This window comes from Nelusetta ayraudi, unplaced genomic scaffold (assembly GCF_046127955.1).
Source record: "Nelusetta ayraudi isolate G7.1 ecotype Tasmania unplaced genomic scaffold, CSIRO-AGI_Nayr_v1 ptg000097l, whole genome shotgun sequence".
NCBI lineage: Eukaryota > Metazoa > Chordata > Actinopteri > Tetraodontiformes > Monacanthidae > Nelusetta > Nelusetta ayraudi.
The window spans coordinates 4,142,949-4,162,092 of record NW_027466147.1 but is presented as its reverse complement, the minus strand read 5'-3'; the positions used below and the strand labels follow the sequence as shown (position 1 = coordinate 4,162,092).

General features: G+C 44.7%; 1 non-coding gene across 1 annotated transcript; it reads right to left on the bottom strand.

Moving 5' to 3' along the window:
* Positions 1-18,853: 18,853 nt before the first annotated feature.
* trnaf-gaa (transfer RNA phenylalanine (anticodon GAA)) lies at positions 18,854-18,927 on the bottom strand. Its single transcript has one exon. It is a non-coding gene; the product is annotated as a tRNA-Phe (tRNA).
* Between the last annotated feature and the right edge of the window lie 217 nt (positions 18,928-19,144).

Genomic DNA, 19,144 nt, shown 5'->3' with positions numbered 1-19,144 from the left:
CAGGTTCCAGAACACCATCCTGCAGAAGACACATGCTTGGAAGAAAGACATGGAAAAAAAAAAATCTGTGTCTTGTGAATGTTGTTGTCTTTTCCTCCTCACTCATGGAGGGTCTCCTTCATATTCCTGTTTTTAAAATGTCAAGAAAATGTTTTAAAATGTTCCCATCGGGGGTGGGGGGGGGGGATAAATAAATTAGTGCTCTTGTTAAACACATACAGTCATTCAGTTATGTGCTTAAATATTTCTTGATTTTACATATATATAGAAGAAACATGAGCGAAGGATGAGGCTGTGCACTCCCCATGGCAACACAAACCTACACACACTTACACACTTTCCGTTGTGCCTCTGCATTCACTCCACTCGTTGCTACAGTATATTTTTCCATGTACATTCAGATTCACATTGACTGTAGTTTTACTGTAGTTTGCCGTCTGGCGCTTTCTTTCCTTCCGTGTGGCGCTACGCACCGTCAATCCATTGAAAGCAAATGCTCCATTAGCCTGTAGCTATTTATAGGCAGCATTTTGATAAATCAATCAATCAATCATAAAGTGCATTTTTATCAAAAGCGCTTTGTGCTGTTTGTTGCCATGCCCGTCTGCAAACCATGTACAATTTCACTCCTATAGATAAACAATACAAGAGTCGACAAAGTTGTCTTTGTTACATAATCGTAATAATTAATCATATTCAAATGTTATGCTGATGTGGTCCCTTCTCACTTGTTTTGGAGTGGTAGGTATTCCTCCACCTTTATTTTCATTTTATTTTTTTACCCGATGATGCATTTTATTCTAGATTTTAAAAGAAAGATCACACATTAAAACATTACAATGGAAATTTATTTTAATTGATTCATTTTTAAAATTAGATTCTGCCTTTTTTTTTTTTTTAATGATCATTTGCTGGACTCCCTATTGGAAATGTGTCAGTGTGAAGGCTTGCTCTGCACCACTCTTATTACACAGGGACTAAAGGTCTTCTGTCTGGCTAATCCAACGGAAGACATTTCAGCCGTGCATTTGGTCTTTCTCTCCGTTACCCTTGGACAGATTAAACGGTCAGGATTGATTCTTCGCACGTATGTGGATGCGCGCAACACGCACATGCACACGCACATGAACACGAACGCCTTCTTTCATTTTACAGGGATTCTAAATCTCCTCCAAACCTCTGTTTGACTCACCACTTTTAACCAGAGCTTATGGAAGTAAACCCAAGCTGAACCAAGTCTGGAGAGGAAAAAGAATCTCGTCAGTAATATCAAGGGCCTGGCTGGGTGGCCGTGAGCGCGGAGGTTGGTGGTGTTAGCAACGCTGTGATACTGAAAGAATCAAACCTTCTCATGAACACATCTGGGTAATGAACTCATTCAGACACGCAGTAATCGTGTCAGAAAGTGTTGATGCGAGTCGAGAAGAGTGCAGGTTGCGCTATTACAGGGTTGGATAATGAGACATCAGCTAACATTACGTACTGCCAAGTGTACATGCGTCCTCGTCATTTATGTTGTCATGCTTCCCTCATGCCCAGCGGCTTCCGGGATGAACGGAGAGTCTCCGGTGAACTCGGATGATTCATCAGATGAAGTAGTTTGTTCGGAATTATATCATTATGAAACAGCATTTAATGAGTTCACGCCGCAGTTATATTTCCCCTGGATGGTGAAGATTGCAAGGTTTTGGATTCTAACCAGTTTCTAATGGGGGGAAAAACATTTGCTTGTGTTTCTCTTTAATGTTGAACCAAAAATCGTTGAGGACGGCCTCCGGAACTTGGACAGTGTGGCCGGGCCTGTTATTGAAGAGAGAACTGGCAATAAGAGTGAGTCAGCTACTTTCACTGCTGTGAACATTCGCTGCAAGTGCTGACATTTCAATCAATCAATCAATCCACTTTTACTCTTACCGAACATGTATTTGTAAATCACATCCAAAGGCAACTCATAGAGCTTTGTACCATCAGAAGAAAACCAAGTGAACCCCGAGGGCCAGAGGACCCTCATCTGCTTCCACCATGCAATTGCTAACAGCCATAAACTGCACTTCCTGTAGCTTTGGACTCCATACTCAGACACTGCACTGTGTTAAAATTGCAATGAGTCATTTCCAAAAATGAGCAGTCCAGCTTCAGCAGAGTGTCAACCACTGGCTAAACAACACAGGTTAGCAGAGCACCTGTGCTTTAAAGGTCAAGTGTGTGATATTTTGGAGATTTTGCCGAAGAAACTGCAACGTCTTAGGTTGCAGCGTTGTTCACTCTCTCTCTCCCCCTCCTGAGCTTGCCAGTGAGCTACGGTGGCCTGCACACCCAAACTTGGACAGCTCATCCACCTTCTTCTTTGTTGGATTATTTGATGATGCAAACAGTCGCAGTCTAATTACCGAACACGCTGTCAGATGTGCTGGACTGTCCACACCGACGTCTTTGAAAATATGGCACTGCAAAATTTAAGTAACAAAACAACCATCTGACAAAAGCACGGGTGACACGTCGTGAAACGTAAAGGTTGCTGACAGGAGGAAGACCTGTCTGACTGTGACTGAGCTGCAGCTACTGCCTAGAGGCTGGCTTGCCTGGGGGAGCAGCGAGAGGGAAGATGGTCAGACGGCCGCTCGCTGCACACCAGGAGCCGCAGGCGAGGAAAATTAGACGGCGCAGTTCCAAAAATGGCGCAGGAAAAAATAATTCGAGAGGGAGACGTTAACGAGGGGGTGAGGCGGAGGCGGATGGGTGGCAGGGAAAATCTATGGCGACAGTGTGCAATAGTGTAACCGCAATTTCATATGTTGCGTTCCTGCGGAGATATATTTAGAAAGGCTAAATACAGACGCGGCACCTACGGAACATTACAGACTCGCATTAATCTCAGCATTCAGCTGGGGAGGAGTTGCAGTCTGCAATGTACAATCTCCTGTTGGCGACGTCCTTGAAGTGTTCCTGATGACACTGTGGGATCGTTAGAAACGTCCATCGAAACGACCAACAAAGGAAGCGAAGACCGACCTGCTGGGCTCGAATATTCCCAACTTTCCCAGTCAAGTCGGGAGCCCAAATTACATTGAAGCAACTACACCAAAGTGAATGAGAGAGAGAGAGAGAGAGAGTGAGAGGAAAAAGTGGCGGACCTTCTCACTACAGGAACAACAACTCAGGATACTCAGGATAAAGAAAGTGCCTTAAAATGCTGAACTCAGCAAATGCACTGGCCAATCGATGCGTATCTATTTGTCGGGGGAAACGTTGTATTTCCTCTGAGATATATATTAAAATAATTAGTTTAAAAACTTGGAAAATAAGTCCATTTTGATGTCGCTGTGTTTTATTTCAAACAAACACTCCCACGCAAAAGAAATACATCGGCCCTTTTTTTGCAGAATATTTAAAAAGTGGAGCGGCCGTTCATTTGATCTTTTGGTTCAGTCGTCGAGCAGAATTTGAAGTTGTCGCTGGAGGTTTGGCTACTTTAAAGTGCAACTGTGTACCCATGCTTGTAATTGGGTTTGGGAATAGTGTTGGGGATGAAAGAAGAGCCACAAAAATATCGAGTTTACTCTTTTTTTTTCTTCTTCTCTCCCGTCGCGTTCCGACATGTACGTCCTCCACGTCACACTTTTTTGTGATTTCTCAACATATTTTAATATGCTTCGCCAATCTTTCCCTCATTTCTTGGTCAACGGTTGTATTTTCAAAGAATGAAACCACCCTCTTATTAGCCCTGTTTATAGAATCCTCCTAAATATCTACTGACAGCAACGAGCTAATGAGACGCCGCCCACTCGTCGGGGGTGCGACCCAGAAAATCGAGGAAAATCCCCTGGATTTCATTACAACACGTGATGGGCAGGTGCCACACCAGCGCCTCATCGAGAGTCTGCAGACCCCCTTCAGTTTCCAGACAGATGGAGGTCGGCGTCGGGGTTGAGTGACGGGTCGCGGGTATCACTTCTTAACTAGGGGACTGGAATTCAAGGCCTGTGCGAAACCAGTGGGCTCGCATGTCGTTAGCCAAGCTGAAGGACACTTTGTGAAACCCGATGAAGCCGCTGAGGGACACGAGAGATGTCACTGGGTGTGTGTTGGGGAGGTGGTGGCGGCGGTGGGGGTCGGGGGGGGGAGGGGTTTAAGTGTATTGCAACATTCCAGGAGGTTTTTTTTTTTTTTTTTTTTCCCCCTCTTTCCATTTGGTTGCAGCCAGACGTGGAGAGTAACTTTATAATGAAGTGAACTTTACTTGAGTGCTGCTGAAAGCCTTGCAACGCTTGCCTCATCGTGTCGCGAGCCTGAATGCGCACTGAGTGGCTGCTTTATTAGGTAAAATGTGCCCAACTGCTTTGCAACACAAATGGCCAATCAGTCAACTGCGTGGCAGCGACTGCATGCAGTTGGCTGCTTAGGTGTGAACATGGTTGTTTGTGCCAGTGTGAGTATTTAACCGCTGATCTTCTGGCATTTTCTCTCACAGCCGTTTTTTAACGTTTACAGACGATGGTCTGTTAATGAAAATAAAAAAAAATAACATAGAACAGTTGGACATCACAGAAAGGCAGCAACTCAGATCACCGCTGGTTCCAACACAGGTGGGACTAGCAGGATTTCCATGAAAGTTTTTCACAAAATTTTTATTTCAATTTCTTTAGGTTTTGGGCAATTCTATGAGTAATGGCAACACATGGAGAGCACGACACCACGCACGTCCGACCTGACAACAGTGCACACACAGCACCGGCTAGTGTCTCACATACCATGTGTCGTATCTAGCGTATCTCCTAATTATCATTCCCATTAACGCCGCTATGCTAAGTGCCCCGGCAATGCGTGCGCTTTCCACCCTATCGCTAAAAACCATCGTTATTGAATCGCTCCTCCTGTCTCATCATCATCGCTCATCTGTCCCGCTAACACCCTGATAAAATCTCATCATTTTAATGATGCGGCTCTGTTATCAGGTTGTCACATTTTGTCACTCCTGTCCGCTGTGTGTATCAGACCGTGTTCTAACCGCCCCGATTAATTGGTTTATACCAAAAAACGGGGCTTGCGTCATTTCACCAAGACCTCCACAATTACAATGTTGCTATTTATAGCATACAGCACCATTCATCATGCAATCCAAAGTGTTTGTCATTACTCTCACAAGAGATGCAGCTTCCAACAGTGTAATATCTTAACTTTACTTTTGAATGGGGGAGGGGCTAAATACACACATACATTATAAATACTTGGATCTATTTCAACCAGCTTTGCTCTCTTGTAACGACCTGAAAATCCATTTGGACCCCAACGTCTGACTGCGATGCCGCGGCGAGCGGTGTCAGGTTGCGTCGCCTGTCACTTGGATGTTGTGGGTGCGCTGTGTTGTCGTGTAGACCTTGTCAACCTTTGTTCTCGGCCGTCCGTCTCACAGGCCCGCGTGATTAATTATTTTGTCTGGTTCGCGTCACCGGATCACTTACACGGGGTTTAAAAAGCCGTGGCGTCGCTGCCACGGCGGCCTGCGCTTCACACGCTTCCCTTTCTCTCGTGTCCAGGTGTTGTTTTCCAGACAAAGCCCAGGCTGCGTTGTGAGTCGTAAATGTGACGGCGCCGCAGAATTGAAAATGCCAAATTAGCGAGAAAGCTTCGCTCCGGCTCGTTTGCTCTCTCACAATTGATCATATTTTTTTATTTTTGAAGCGCAACAACAGAGAAGCTTCCAAACTGATATCATTGCCGTGAGACAGGTAAAACAAAAACAAAACCTGGGTATCATCACAAGGGGAAAGGTTCATCAAAGGGAGGATTCTGAAGGCTGACGCGAGTTTAAAGAATGTAAAAAGGCTCTCGCAGTGTTTCAGCCAATGCAGCAGAGATAAGAAAGAATAAAGAACATTTTCTGAAGATAACAAATAATCACCTCATTACCTCAGCATAATGCTTACAGGCCTTCTGCTCTCTGTCTCCAGCAACTGAATATGCATCTGTCACTGACACACTGCTGGTATTTTCCAGGTGTCTTTTCTTTTACTCCCAACATTTGTACACAAATAGTTGTACTTTCTACAAGTACTTCTTACGTGAGGAAAATACGCTCATTACATTTGTGTTTAAAAGACAGAAATTCTTTTCAAACTAATTTACTTCTTATGTTTTAGGTTTTTTTGTTTAATGAAGTGGAGCGATTAAAAACTATGCTGTTCTGCAGTTGAATATGAAACCGTTCCTCAGCTTTGAGGTCGTAGCTGTGCATGTTGAAGGGTCCTTTGCATCCATCACCTGTGTATTAGCCAATGAAATTAAATGGTTTTCTTTCAAGTCCAGCGACCGATCCCCTAGACCAGGGGTCCCCAAACTACGGCCCGCGGGCCACATCCGGCCGCGGGACGTTAGCGCTATATGAACTGTGGCCCGCCGACATGATGCAGTTCCATCATGTGGCCCATTGCTAAAAAAGTTTGGAGACCCCTGCCCTACACAAACGCTGCAAAGTCTCCTCATCAGTGCAGCAAAAAACAAACAAACAAACAAACAAACAAACAGATACAGAAAAGAGAGAAATGGTGACCAAGTTAATAACGGCAATAAGCCGAGTCTCTTGTTTGCCCTGCGATCCGGGACATCATTCTGGGCGTGGAGGTATTTATGCATATTTGCCATCAGGAATTTTAGCGAGTCTTAGCCTTCTGTAGCCTCCCCTAATTAGCACCCCGCTGCTATTTGTTGTTTACTGACACGGCGCCGGGGAGGGAAGTGGGCCAGCAGTTCCAAAGAGAGGCGAGAAAAAGTGATTCCCACACATTAACATGACGGCGTGGTAAACAAGAAGCTGCAGAACAACACACACACACACACACACACACACACACACACACACACACACCGAGGGCACGCGGCATCACATCGGCGCGTCACCAGTTTTTCTTGAAGCCGAACAAACATCAGAGCAAAACCCATGGAAAAAATAGAGATATGAGCCACGTGGTTGTGAAAATGTACTGAGTGTGGACGTTCAGTTCCTACTTTCTCTTACTTTTTCTGATTTCCTCCTCCTTCGACATCTCTACCCATCTCTAAATCCATCTAAAGAACGTCCAACACGCCGAGAATAAAAGAGAGCTCCGCTGAAGGACGGAACGGCTGCTTGGAGGACGGTTTCACGCTGACTCGCTCCTCCGTGCCCTTGTGTTTTGTTTACCCGTTTTTCCCTCAACTGGATTGGAGCAATGTGGGACACCCAGATGCCAGGAATGGAAGTGGGTCTGCTCAGAGCTCCTGGGTGAAAACCAGAAATGGAGGCGATGAAGTTTGGAGTCTCTGACAGAGACACATTGAGCAGTTTGGGCCCTGATTCAGCCATCATCCTTCTCTCCGCCTCGCCCTCGCTCCTCTTCAGCCTCTGCTTTTCCCCTCGTGATGAATGGCTCCTTCCTGGCTGTTGCTGAGGCAGCGCTGCCTCCGCCCTTTGGATATATTTTTTTGCAGGTGTTGTGTGGGAAAATGTGCCCTTACACGTGTCGTCCGGGGGACGCCTGAATGTGTGTCAGCCTGCTCGTTGGACAGGGAGAGCGGCCAGTGACTTGGCACGTTTGTTTCTGTGGGAAAAAAAAAACCCAACCAGTGCTGGATCCTAGTGTGTGTGTGTGTGTGTGTGTGTGTGTGTGTGTGTGTGTGTGTGTGTGTGTGTGTGTGTGTGTGTGACAGATGACACTGAGCAGAAAGCGCTGTGTCGCTCCGGAAGGAAGCAGGATGTACGCGGAGCCACTTTATGCCGCACAAAATCAAATTCAGACACTGCTACTGTCAGCCTCTTATCAATGAGAAGAAGTTGCAGCACAGCCGCAGCCCTGGGGGCGACTCCTCCAACTGCACTCCTCATTTGTTGCGGAAGCATCTCGCGTGTATTATATATTTCAGTTGAGATGAATGTTGACGAAAGTGCAAGCAGTTCTCGTCCCTTCACCGGCGGTTCTGCGGTGCGATGTAAATATACAATCACCAACCACTTCAAAAGCCATAGTGCCCAGTTGTTTATTAATACATATGGCCCATCAGCCAATCATATGGCTGCATGTAGAAAGAAAATAACTCAAAAAACAAATCCATTTAATCACAATTTATGAACGTTGGTGAACCTGTAATACTGACACACAAGCAGCTTAATTCCAAACCCTAACCCAAAGCCTCTCTGGTGGTGTTGACCTACTAACTACCAGAGTCAATGCATGACAAATGTATGACTGTATGCATTTTGAAATCTACCACAAGGCTGTGCACCTATCCTTTGCTCTGACCCTCAGTATAGCAACCATGGACGGTAAATCTCCATCAGTGCATCTCTTCGATTTGTAACCCCGGCCAGACTCGCTTGCTAAACGGGCTTCTTTTTCGTGCTCTTAATGGTGTTTTAGTCTTTCAATGATGCGTGCGCACATTGGGATGCGTAAAAGCCGAATGTTTTGCAAACTAACGACTCAGACGTGTCATTTGGTGCTTAACTAGTTCGAGGCAGCGAGGCGAGATGTTGGAGAACACCCCTCTCTAACAGCTGCTCCATTTGTCAAATGGAAAGCACAGTCTGCAGTCGGTGCTGTGTGTACGGCGTACAATTCCACAAGTCGTGGCTGGTCCAAGGCACCACCTGAAGCTCCCAGCTGGCCTTCTTCACCACCTTTCCTGCCCTACTTCCTAGTGGTGTAGTCCTGGAGGTTGGTCTTGGGGTGAATTTCAATTCCTCCCTCAACCCTCAATCTCAAAGATGCGCGCTCCCGCGAGGTGCAAGTGCTATCCCGATTCTCAGAAGGTCCAGTTGAGGGAGGAGTTTCAGGGGCTGTATCGCCCTCAGTATTGAGATTCTCCGGCACCGCCCTTGGCAGTAAGGGCTACCCAGAAGGCATTGCGTGTTTTCGCCAAGACATCTTCGAAAAATGGCGATGAAAAAAGCGAGCTACAAATGGAAGTATTTTCTTAGTTAATAAAGATATAAACATTACCAAACCATTTTATTGTCTTAGTTTAAGACTTTTTTTTATGGATTATTGACATCGTTGTTGCGTAACATTTATTTTTTATTACTTTACGATGTTTGTCAGCCGGACCTGCGGTCCCGACTTCACGTTACTGGTGTACATCGTTGTGTAGCGACGGAGGACTTCTTCCTTTTTCGTCGTCTTTTTCTTCTTCTCCTTCTTTTTAGTCGTCTTCTTCTTCTTCTCCTTCTTCTTCTTCGTCGTCGTCTTCTTGACAGACTGGACGTAGCTTTGGCGTAAGGCCGCCCCCCACAGTCTGAAGACGTAACTGCACTTAAGGGGTGTCCCATTTCTAAGCCCTTACACTTATTTTTGAGGGCCAAGATTGAGGGCCAAAGATTGAGGGTTAAGGGAGGATTTGGAATTGGCCCTTGGTCTCGTCTCGGACTCGGAGGCATTTTTACTGGGTCTTGTCTCGGTCTCAGACCGGGTGGACTCGGGGGTTTTGATCCAGACCAGTGGAGACTCAGCCAACACTGCAGTGACAGATAATAACTAAAAGATGCAGCTTCTGCTTCGGCTGTGGGCGGCTTCACGTGTTTGCTGTGTGCTGGAGTAGCTGCTTGATATTTACGCAATTCTGGAGCCGGCAAAGTGTCAGGATCCTCCGTCATCGTGAGGCTTCCGCCTTCCTGAACGTCATATTAGTACGATGCACGTAGACAAATTTGCTGAACATTTGCATAATCTCACATTTCACGACATTTGTATTTGAAACGCTGGGCCTGGAGATTAAAGCATACACACTTCCTCAGAAAGAACTGCTGCACCGTGTGTGTCTCAGGGTTTCAGCGCATCGCCCCTTTCTTTTGTCTGCCTGCTTTATTGTTGATTCAGTAAGAGTAACCAATATCCACCGCCTTTATCTGCTCTTCCAACAAACCCACTTCAATTTTGGCCCCCTATCAGAGCTGCAACACTCTCTCTCTCTCGCTCTCTCGCTCTCTCTCTCTTGCAAACAGTGATTACGGCAGTGCTGTATTCTGCACGACTCGGGGACATCAATCTGAAAATGGCACAACAAAACTTTTTATCTCTACACACTCATTTTGAACAATAAACGCTGTTATCAAAAAAAACATATCATTCAGGTGAATATTTCAATGGGAAATGCTGAAGACCATTAACCAAACAAAAAAGAAGAAGAAGAAAACAGGATTGCATTCTGCTTTCACATCGGGGGGGGAATGACTGTGTAACTGGGCCCTCGACCTTTGTTCATTGCCACTAGAGAGAGATTGAAAAGGAGTTAACACGTTTCTTTTAAAATGGTTACAGCCAGTGAAGGTTAACTGAGTCATTCATCCAAATTTGAATAGAATTTATTGTTGTCTGAAAGCCCCAATTTGATCGCTCCCACGCAATCGTTTCATGCAAGAGTGGGACAATTAAGGTGTTACAGGATGGACTTAACCGTGGTCTGCTGAAAGAAAGCCAAGAACATTACAACAGTATTTCATAGAGACATAGAGTTTTTTTCTCCGAAGATTCTTCTTTTTCATTCTTTTTTCATTATTCTGTTTTTTTAGTAATCTGGCCCAAGAGTCTCAGCGTAGAGGTCGTTGTGTCCACACAGAATTTAAAGCTCGACGAGGAAAAGTCTGTGTTTGAATTCGGGCTATACCAATAAAAATTTAAAAAAATGATTGATTGGTTAAATTTGGTTTCTGCAAGTCACTCTGGTTGGAGTTTGAAAAATGCATCGACCACAATCGGAACCTGCTTGAAACTTTACAAGCTTTCACTCACTTTCTGCTTCTCACCAACTAAAAAAAAAAAAAGCCACTATTTTCTCCGCCTACATTGATGCCAGATTGGAACAGTGAAATCATACAAGCGCCCGTCGCCTGCGGGGACTCCCGACACTGCTGAATCACTTCACACATACGCACACACAGCCTAAATGTCACAAGTGGAAAAACACAACTTCACAATACAGCACATTGTGCAGCCTAAAAGCCATTTAGAGGATGCTGAGCCCTTTATTCTGCAAAAAGTAATGGATTGTGTAGCATAATGTTGTTTTTTTTGCTGGCCTCAACATCCTTGAATTGTCTGAGTTGTTGAAGTGAAGCATAAGTGGTCCCAGTAATGTTCCCGGGATTAATAATAATAATTAAAAAATAATAATAATAATAATTTAAAAGAAAAAATATCTCTCTCTCTCTCTCTCTCTTTCGGAATTCTGGAGAGCGAAGGAACACAAAACCTTGAATTGAAAGAAAGAAGAGAGAAGAAGGAGCCGCTTGAGTCCTTTAAATGAAATGAGTCAACAACAGGTGCTCGTTAGTTGGAGTGCATTCATAGAAGCTGACCGATTCAGTTAAGTCCTTGCACAAAAATGGGGGAGTGTACGAGTGAAGTGTAGGATGAGGAACTGTAAAAGTCCAAGGCCGCTCTGTTGTATATAGAAAATTAAAAAGTTGTTCCTTTTCTTCTTTCTTTTCCTTTCTCTACATGCACAAGGCACAAAGCTGAAACACGTGGGTCCAGTCATTTTGAACCTGTGTAGCCATGCCATTATAAAGGCTCTGAATCTGTCAGCTTCACTTGCAAACTAAGTTGAGCTTAGTTTTCCATTCTGAATGACTGAATGACTCACATAAGTCATAGAATCATCTGCATCGACTGCCCTTGCATATCTGCCCTTGCATAATGCGTTGCACACCCTCTGAGCATCACCTGGTGCTCTGAAGGAAAGCGTGTTGGATAGGACACTCTTGAGCAGAGAGCTCGTTTCAGAATTTGTCGCAGAGTGGAACAACATATCTGAGTTTAAGTGCACTTGTGTCTATAATAAGATAAAGGATCCAATGCATCGCCGACTCAAATGGTTTCACCTTGGGCAACTTTTTCTCGTCCCAGCGCTGTCTGGTCCGTTAGGGTCAAGTGGCACCAAACCCTTTGCTCCCCATCAAACTGCCTGCAAACCAAGAGGAGTCTCTCAATGAGTCCGCTTCAAAGTCGACGGCGAGAGCGTGACTTCTTTACCGTGAGTCATCAGCATACGTCACTGTCTGGCTCATTAACTTTCCAAGCAGGGTATACCAAACGGACAGACACATACACATGGATTCAGTTAGCAGCCGTTATGTGAAAATGCAGATGGTGGGGTCGACACAGAAAGCACACATCACTCCAGTACTTGAGGTATGAGTTGACTTCCTTTATTTGCTCTTGTCTTCTTCATAAAAGCTCTATAAATGATTTGCTGCCGAAAGCCATGATGGAAACACCCATATTGTAAAGTTACAGAGACTTTACAACAACTTTGAAAAATGATGTACTAAAATGTATAAATTGTGCTCTGGCAGGGCCAACTGTCTAAAGTACGGCTCGCATTGCAAGTAAATCTGCACTGCTGAAGCTGCTTTCCAGTACGAGAGGCATAAATTGATTAGGCTCCCATGGCAGAGAGTAGATAAGTTCTCAGCTGGCAACCTCACTGAGCTCTTCCTCCTCTCCTCTTCAATCTCTCACCACATCATCATATCATTCATCAACAGAGTCCTTGAAGCCTTTTTCAGGGTCCAACGCTGGAATAAACGGGGAATGAGAAAAAAGGAGAGCACAATGCTAATCCAATAATCGGAAAAAAACAGCTCAGTGCCAAGCCTTCCATTAATCCCGTTTCTCACCCCGCGGCCAACATCTCATCACAGCAGCAATACCTTCCTGCTGTGAGGGCCAAACCTTAGATGAAGTGGAATCATCTTTCCATAAGAATAACCCAGGAGCTCTTTGCTGAATTTGACCTGGCCGGCTGAACACTGGGTAATGGGCCACAATGGGATTAACAGGGAAAATATGGAAGACGTTGCAGCTTTTTGACTGTGGGGTGGGATCGGCAAATGGCACATGGCAATTTTCACATTGAAACATGAAACTGTCACATTATTTTGTGAAAGTTTTACGTTTTTATGAGAGACTTTTTATGAAATAACGTGACCGTTTCACATTTGTATGTGACCATTTTGCCATTGTAACGTGAAACTCTCAGGTTTTTACTTGATACTTTTCAGATTCCAACGTGGACCTGTGCCACGATTTCGTTTTGTGTTTTTACGCGATCGTTTTCACATCATCCCATGATGACGAATCTAAACTAAACGAAGCGAGGCAAACAAAGGCGCTACGTCTCGTTTGCACGATCCTATTAAACTTTACTCTAAACTTGGCCTGAGGCTTGGTGAGATCCTGAATTTGTTGAGCACCATCAATGACATTAATATTAGTGTGCACACTTTGAGGAGGATTTTGAGATGCATGGGATTTTACCGTAGGAAGAATCAATCCGACCCTATTGACGTTTTATGTGATAATTCTCACGATACAACATAAAACTGTGACGTAATTCCGTTCTAATGTATATGTTATGATGTGAAACCATCACGTTGTTTCCTGATAATGTTTGCTTTGAAACATGACACTATCGTGTATTTCCGCGATCATTTCCGCGTTACAAGGTGACACTGAGCCCTGCGCTACCGTAGCAAACAAGTCAATGCAACGGTCATTTATATTCACGTGCATGTGTGTTCCCTGGGAGAAGACGGCAAAATAAGCCATTACCAGAGCTATATTTGTATGCTGTCATTGAGCGTTCTGAATAGCACACATAAATAAAACGCCCCCTATTCAAAGCGTGGTAATCCACCCGGGTTGAATTCCACTGATACAGTTTTCCGCCTGACTCGGCTAATGCTGCTTTCTCATCTCTTCCGAATAGCTTATGTCTCTGCAAATTAGTATACGCCAGTGCTGATCCACTGGTTTATGGCCGTCTCAATGGGTATATGCCCCGGACAAAAAGTGCCACATGGTGTAATGAACGAATGTTCCGACCGTGGCATACCATTATTGGAATGGGTATACCAGTCTGAAGATGGATGTATGCACGGGAGAATCAGTAGACCTGTATTGATTATCACCACTCTGATGATAGGAATATAATTAAACACAGCTAACAAAAATGGTTAGTTACTGGTAGGGCCCATTTTTATTGTGAGACAAAACCCTCTGTTCAGTCACTTCACAGTTTATTTATGTTGTTTCCAAAGCACCTCGGCTGTTTCCTAGATGAAAAAGCAAAAACTATCCTCTGATTCTTTAAACTCTCTCCGATATGGTGCAATAGCTGCGTGTGTCTTATTGGATGAGATTTTTAATTTAGATTGGCTCATCTCTCACACCTTAGTAATCTCAAGATGTGAATTTTAAAAATGTGCTGCCTCACCTCTTAAAACTCTCCTCAAAGTTTCAAATACACCGTCTAAAGCAGGGGTCCCCAAAACTACAGCCCCCGGGCCACATCCGGCCCGCTGCATGTCTCTGTCCGGCCCGCGTGAAGGCAGTAATAACCACCACCCCCCCCGCCACGTAACTTTGCCGACACGTTAGCATAGCGCGACAGCGATAGCGCGCTCCTGCTCCCGTTCCCCCGCGCAACAAAGACGTCAGCGCTATTTCCAACCAGCACCCCCCCCCCCCCCGGCAACGAACCGTGGCCAGCCGACATGATGCAGTTTCGCAGTTTCGTCATGTGGCCCATTGCTACAAAAGTTTGGAGTCTAAAGGGACAGTTCAACATGTTTGGCACATCTGTTCTTCACACTTCCTACAGTCGTATGAGCAGCTCTCATATGGTCCCTGTTGTGTTGTGGCAAAGACGCCTGAGTCATCCCGGTGACTCGCTCAAGAACGTGGGTTTGACTGTTTGCCTCATGTGTCATATAGCATTCATGTTCAAGTGTATCACAGAGTTGTTGGATGTTGTGTTTTGTGAATTGGGTTTGCTAAGCAGCTCACTGCCCCATGGATCTCAAATCAACAAGCGCTAATCAGTAAGGGGAACGTCCCCACTCATACAGTAAAACTACAGGGATTATGGCAATGGGCAAATTGGTCGAAAATGTTAAACAACCTCTTTGAAAGCATCTCTCTGAATTTACCTCTGCTCCCTATGCTATGAAATCAAGGTGTTCTTCGTTGTTATTCTCTCAATAATAGCAAGGTTCCACTGTGTTAAATAATAAATTGTCCGTTATGTAGCACATAACACTATGGACATCTTCACCAGTGGGGAATATGGGTTGATCTGATTGGGCGGTGCACCAGGCCAATGAAACCAACCACTCCCCCTCCTTCTCCACACAATCATTCGGAACCCGCATCAGCAAACTCAGTGGAAGCAAAGTACAGTTGGCAGCTTCCTCTTTAGCCGTTTGATTAATGATGTTGATATTTGGTAGAGCTGATTGTAGGTCATGTGGCCTGTATTCTTGGAACAGCTGCTGTGAATAGCATCCACTTCATTATACAGTGATGTCAGGCAGACAGTGGAAGAGTGATGAATTGGAAATGTCGGGGGAAGCCTCCCCCCCCCTCCCCAAGGTTGTGGGGAAGACTGTTTCAGTTTTGAGTGGATGTGAACAGGAACCACCGTCTGAGGCTCAGCTCCAGGGACGGCTTGAAGCAAGGCTCCGTTTGTGAGCACCAACAGCCGAGGCACCACCTACAATCCACCGGAGCGTTTCCATTGAAGGTCCAGTGTGGAACATATGGCTTGCTTTATGATTTCATAGATTTCATATTGCTAATAATAATAATATGAAAATAATGCATCGAGCAATAAGGCTCTTGCTCCTAGTTAGCTGCCATCTTGCGCCGCCGTTTTTTTTAGGGCAGCCTGGTATTTAAGGTAGCTCACCTGATGGCGGTCAGGCAGGCTACCTCAACTACCAGGCGTCCTTAAACATTTTACACGCTGGACCTTTGAATCTTTTTAATGCACACATTTACAGAAAATCTACATTAATTTAAAACAACTTACTCCCAATCACAGTGAAGTTTGTACGTTTATTTGTGGTGGTGTTTCAATTATTTCGAGTCCGAAGCTAAAAGTACTGTGTATATTCGACTTAGTGTGTTTCAAAAGACTCTTTGAAACATCGTCTCCTGATAACAGCAACACCCTTTATTTCTGTCAGAAGCATTTGAAGCCGGCACTGATAACATATCATGATAACGCGTGAAAGATTGCACGCTTTGGTTGATGGCGACTCTTCTTGCGTGTGTTTGGCGGCACCCCAGCAGAGATCGCAGGCAACATGAGAAATGCGAGACTATCTTTTTACGATATCTCTCCAGAGACGATACTGAAGCAGTGCATGGGTTCCGCGTGAAGAATTTCTCTGCTCATTGATCTTATCGCCGTTGTCTCTATTCGCCGTTCATGTGACCGTATCTCCAGTCCGACACGGTCAAACTCCAAGTTAGCAGAGCAGTCTGAGAAACAACCTAAACTTTATCCTGCACTGGCTTTTATTGGTTTTTTGTGATCACAATAGAAGGAACATACACACGCGTACACACATGTGAACTGCTATAGTGGTGTGAAGGCGCAGTTCTGTGAGGATGAATCCACGGCTTGTAAAGGAGCGGTGCTAAAACCGGGCTCGGGTGGAAAAACTAGGACACGTTTGGGTTTTTTCACAGATTGCAAGAAAAGCAATAATTATCATTGGTTGTAAAGTTGAGAATATTTGAGAAAAAATCAAAAATGCCAAGAGAAAGTAAAATGAACATCTTTAAAATTTAATTTCACTGTACAGTGAACAGAATTGAATCTGCTAAACATGCTGTGTGCATGGGAGAGGTTCTGTGCTTTGCAATCAAATAATTGTAATTTTTAATTGTATTTTGACTCAGTGTAGGCTCCAGTTGGCTAAGACCATCCAGACCTTAATTCTGAGTACACTGCATTATTATCCTGTCTATGACAACAAATGCTTTTCTAATTGAATCTTTTCTTTGAATAGAACAATAGTTTGTCAGTTGCTGAAGACATTGCGTGCTGTTTGTCAGGCCGTCAGAAGAAGCAGCTCGTGTGAGTCTGATGTCAATCTCCAGGGATGCATATGAAGATGTGCCTGATGATTCACAGGTTACAGACACAGGCCACGCAATGAGGCGTCCATCGAACCGTATAGGATGGGGGGATGACGTCCAATGCCACCTTTGATGGCGAGACCGGGAGAATGACAATCTGCGAATTGCTTTCGGGGGAGCAAACAGTGGAGACGCCGTCGTGGAGCAGCGAACATCGAACATCGCGATAGCTGCGTTTCCATGACTCCTCAAACTGAGCAAATAAATATGGCAATAAAAAAAAAAATGAACTTCAAAAAACCTCTGGAATTTGGTTAAAAGGTTTTGACGCTCCCATGCGGTGGCTTTTCAGACGTAACCATATAGACGTATATAGCAAAAGTGTCATGGAAACACTTTTACTCAGTGAACGTGATGTACGGGGTCACGTGACCTGTTCACTGACCACTGACAATGGCGTGTTATGATTGGACGGAGGAGGAGATGGAATATATATTTTTTTTACAAGTCATCAAAGATAATTCTTGAGATTTGACAAGAATTACGCCTTCAAACAGCAACTTTGTCCCATTTTTAGAAATATCGCTTTTATTTTGCCAAAAAAAAACAAACAAAAAACAACTGTCTGGAAGTGCAGCTCATGTTCACAGTTCTTAAGTCAGACGGCCAAATGGTCAGTTTTACAATAAAAAAAGAAAAGCATCATTCACGTACATTTATCTTGTTGCAACTCGTCCCGACTTGGCAGCCTGACCAACGCTGAGTACCATCCTGGCACCGAAACCCCTGCAGGTGAAGGCACAGAGCACAGCAGTGATTTACAGCAGCTCTAATGAGGACGGAGGTAATGTTCTGCCTCCCAGACGGGGGAGGGACACCGCAGGCAGGAACCAGAGGGAGAACCAGCAACATAGCAACAAGCAAACCCACAGCAGACTGCAGAGAGGAAACATTTTTCACATCTTCTCAATGTTCAGTACGTCTGAGTAAAGAAACAGCTTTCACATCTCTTAGAGTAAGATACACTGAAGAAATACTACTACCAAGGCCTTCGAGTTTGAAAGGATCTGGTTTGGAATGATGACTTCATCACAGGAACACAATACACAGTGAACTCGTTTATGCACATTGTGCTGCTGGCTTGAGGTTTTTTCTGTTTGTTTTTGACATATTTTGAAGTGAACGTTTGTCCCCTGCTTTGCTGCAGAGGGCAAAGGTCAAAGGAAAAATAAATGCTAATTACTAATCTTCATGCTAGGAATGGGTGTGAGTATGTTAATTGGCTGTATGGGGTTTTCACAGTCATGCGTGTAAAGTCAGCTTAAGCGTGACATCCACATACTGACATTCTCTCTCTCTCTCTCTCTCTCTCTCTCTCTCTCTCTCTCTCTCTCTCTCTCTCTCTCTCTCTCTCTCTCTCTCTCTCTCTCTCTCTCTCTCTCTCTCTCTCTCTCTCTCTCTCTCTCTCTCTCTCTCTCTCTCTCTCTCACACACACACACACACACACACCTCCTGGGATGTCAGGTCAGTTAACACTGAGTCAAAGAGACAACATCTTCTGTCTATGACTCATAATAAATGCACCATCATTTGCTCTGCTAGTCTCACATCACCCATATGCACCCATGTATCTACACACACACATATACACAGTCTGAAGGTAACGCTGCCATCAGTCTATGCTACCCACTTTGTACCATGATGTACGTCCATGTCAAAAGTTACATTGCTTTCTCTAAGATTACTTTGCTTAATGTGTTGTTGGGGAGTTACATGTAACTTTGTTACGTAATTTAATGATTGTAGTTGAACTAATTACATTTGCAATTTCATCTTCTCAACACTCGTTCTCTCGACAAGACGACTACACTGTGGAAACAACAGCAGGAGGAATCCACAGCTTTCTCCTTGTATTGCAGTGTTGACTCCCACTGGAAAAGAACGAGGCTCGCGCCCAAACCCGGGATTGAACCGGGGACCTTTAGATCTTCAGTCTGACGCCCTCCCCGACCGAGCTATTTCGGCTCGCGAAAGGGCAGCTCGTGTTCATCAAAATCAGAGCGGCGTCGACCACGGCGGCCCACAGGCAGCGAGATGTTTGGAGACGTGGAACCGTTCGACAGCGTGGCGCGAGATGAGTAACTTCGAAATGAAGCCATGCAAACAAACGCAAAGGTCACGCTGTTCTTTCGGGAGGTTAGCACGTTGAGTTCACTGTCCGCTGTCAAATGGACTTTTTCTA